Source organism: Octopus bimaculoides, chromosome 7, assembly GCF_001194135.2.
Source record: "Octopus bimaculoides isolate UCB-OBI-ISO-001 chromosome 7, ASM119413v2, whole genome shotgun sequence".
NCBI lineage: Eukaryota > Metazoa > Mollusca > Cephalopoda > Octopoda > Octopodidae > Octopus > Octopus bimaculoides.
In genome coordinates, this window is record NC_068987.1 from 18984313 (window position 1) to 18987878 (window position 3566).

The window sequence follows — 3566 nt, forward strand, 5'->3', positions numbered from 1 at the left end:
ATCCCAATTTATGATGCTTAAAATATACACATCCGAAGAAATCACGGCTTTTGACGCACAAGATAATTCCAATTATAATCTTCAAGAACACTTATTTTGTCCCATTACAAAAAAAAAAAAAAATATTGATACCGAAATGCGGTAAAGTACCTAAGAAAAAAAAAACAAAAACGGCAACAATTTCCAAAACTTATTTTGTGGAAACCATACGTCTATTTGATGGGAAACTGCCACACCCTATTTTCAATAAAAGATTCAATTAATAAAACCTGTTTAGGAGAAAAACAAATTTATTCCTATAGGAAAAAAAAAAAGAAAAAGGAAAAACAAAACAAAAACAACACCACTACGTTTTAGTTTGAATGTGGTAATTAACAGTTGTTTTATAAAGTAAGAATTTTAATTAAAAGACACCTTATATATATCGAGGATAACCAGAATTTTGTTCATGGAACCAACCCAGTTGGAGAAAATCAGTCTAAGACAAACGAACCGGTCGCAGCACAACGCTAAGAAAAAATTCTTCCGCCGGCCGCCAAAGAAAATATATAAAAAAATTAAAACCCATCTGAATAAAAGGCCTGACTAATCCAACCAAAATTCATATAGATTCCCCAATTTCTTTAATTCTTAGCATTTTCGGCTAATTTCATTGTGTAAGAATAAACAGACGTTGTAGAAACACTTGAATAGACTAATAAACATTGATATACATGTATGTTAATAAAACTGACATACATATATGTAGATATTAGATGTATATATATAATACTTACAAATCAATATAAGTGCGAATATATATATGGCAGATGTCCTAATAAGGTCGGATTCAGTCTGCGAGAACAAACTAAGACCTCACCACACAACTTCCCGATCTTAAAAAATGTTTATAAACAACAAAATCTCGAAGTAAACACGATCAATGGCTTTGTGATGCCAATTACTACAGATCTCGACAGAAGTCTTATCTCACATATGATAACCTTGTCATAAAAGAGGAAGCGTTGGAGAATAGCTATGAAAATAAAGGCAAAAATATATGAGGGGAACTAACTCTTTCTTTATGTAATAGAGAGAGAGTAGGAGGAGAGTAGACAATAGAGATATTTGGCAAAATCAGATTAAAATAGTCATTGAGTTTTCCTATCCTCACCGCATCTAATATTAATTAGATTCTCCGCCTCACAACATTAAAATGCGAGCCTTGTACTTGGTTTATGAGATTTGTTTTGGCTTAATGGAATATCAATTTGTTTATGGGAGTATTTTTTGTAATGATTTAATACATAATATTCATTTCATATTGAAATAGTACTTTCCTTTCTTCACCAGATAAGTATTAATAATTAATTTGATTCCACCCCCTCACTCATTACATTAAACAGCAGGCATGACAAAGTATTAATTTGTTCACTGAATATTTTACATTTACATTTTATGAGTGGGGTTGTTCAATATTTTTAACAATAAAGTTTATATAAAGGTTGAAAAAATAAAGCTAATTATTCAGTTTCTTAGTTTAAAGTTTAAATAAAAGGTTTTGTTCATTTCTTTTCTCCAACAGTCATTTTCTCACTTCTAAACCCAATCACTACTAAACCATATCCATCTCTGCACTTGTTAAGCCTTCCGACCCTCTGCTTTGCTTCATTGCAGAACTCTTCAACACAGAATCACATCCTACACTACACCAACCGTATTTGACCCAATGGCATTTGAACTCAGTGACTGGTTAGAGTTCTATGAGTTTCATGCCACTTATCCCTGGTATCACATATTTCACTTTTGAGCCATCAAAAACAGTTAGGTGGGTGACTGAAACTATCCTTTAGGGCAGTGGTCCCTGACTATTGGGCTGCAGACTAGTGCCAGGCCATGGATCACTTGGTACCAAAATGCACAGAAAGAATAAATTTTCCAATTTTTGTTTCTATTTTATTGACTATCACAATCTTCAGGGTGTTTTATTTTGAAAAATTACTACTTCCACTTCCATCTATGACTCTTGCCCCCACTTGTCTTAAGTTACATTTTTTTTTTCATACACCAATAATTTTTTTCTTATGCACGATATCCTTGTCTGTGGAAAAATAGTCTTGCATGAAACGGGTCTATAGTGCAAAAAAGGTTAGGGATTGCTGCTTTAAGGTATACCCAGTCACATCCTATACACAATAAAATCTCAAAGTCCCAAGCCCACATAATAGTTTACTCTTAGCTTTGCTATATCTGTTTGAGCAGAAAACAAGGCATCCAATGCCTGGAGTCTTCCCCATTCCTCCAAACTGGGAGACATTCATCCAGCAGCACAATTCCTTTAAGACTATTATCTGGTGTACAAAAGATGCCATCAAGCTTTCCCACTTTCCAAACTAGAACTAATCCTTCGGTTTCTTGTCAAAAGAATCTTGACCATCTTTGCAGAGTCCTCTTTTCCTCACCTTCTAAACAATAACGGCTCTGCAAACACGACTCCAATGGAAAAAGTTTCTTTCACCTCCTGGACCAGTAGCTTCCCAACTGATCACATCATCATGGCATGTGTTGAAAGAGCTCTTTCTATTCCATTCTCAATCAACTCTGGTGTTCCTCAGAGTTTAGTTTTATCTTTCACTTCCTTCTTAATACGCATCAATAACCTATTTTCTGATACATCTAACAATGCTAATGACACAATTCATAATTTCCTAATTCCCCAACCATTACATCATTTGTAAGCAACTGAGACACCACATATCAAGTCTGCACAGAGAAGTTGAGAGAATTGACCATGCCACCCTGGTTTCATTTAATAGCAAAAAAAAAAAATGACTAAGATACCAATATCAAGAAAACTCCACATTTCCACAAAACACAAATGGCATTCAATTGGAGCCCTTAAAAAAGGTAAAGACCCCCCTTCGTCATGAATGACCATGGGATTACACCTAGAAAGTTCCCCTCTGAAGCACATGTCTGAACAAGCCTGTTTATAACCAGCAACCACCCATGTCGTCCCTCTCCACACCACCAATGTTATTGAAGGGAAAAGCAAAGACTGATACAGCTTGGCACCAGTGATGCTACAACTCATTTCTACAGCTGAGTGAACTGGAGCAATGTGAAACAAAGTGTCTTGCTCAAGAACACAATATACAGCCCAGTCCAGGAATCAAACTCACTAACTTATGATTGTGAGCCTGACACTCTAACCACCGAACCATGTGCCTTCACTGCTGGGTGAATGTTTCTTCAGTGGGAGCCCTTACAACCACTCCAAATGCTGGGCTTCAGTTTCACCAAGCATCTCTCCTGGATGCAGCACATCCTTAGCACAGCATGGACTATATCCCCCAAAAAACTGGCTCTTTACAAAAAAACGTCCATAGGGTGGTCCTATCACCCAGTCTAGTTATTTGTTGAGCATACTTTTTCCAGAAAAATGGATATTTTTTTGAAATTTTCTACAAATATGCTTCAAATAATGTAGATTCTGATTACAACAGAATCTATAGAGGAAAAAAAAAATTTTCTAGGGGGTGGTAGGGGAGAGGAGTTTCAGAAAAGTCACGAGTCGACTTTGTTTC

General features: G+C 35.7%; 1 protein-coding gene across 4 annotated transcripts in view; it reads right to left on the reverse strand.

Annotated features, from left to right (window-relative positions):
* Positions 1-3566, reverse strand: part of LOC128248328 (zinc finger protein OZF-like) — a 14273-nt gene that overhangs the window by 8280 nt on the left and 2427 nt on the right. For 2 of the 4 annotated variants that reach the window (XM_052969302.1, XM_052969303.1), the window contains exon 1: positions 777-1304. The exons of the other annotated variants lie outside the window; for them this stretch is intronic. The gene's annotated coding sequence lies outside the window, so the exon portion shown is untranslated. Of the gene's footprint in view, positions 1-776; positions 1305-3566 lie in introns of those variants that run through there. 4 annotated transcript variants of the gene reach the window in all.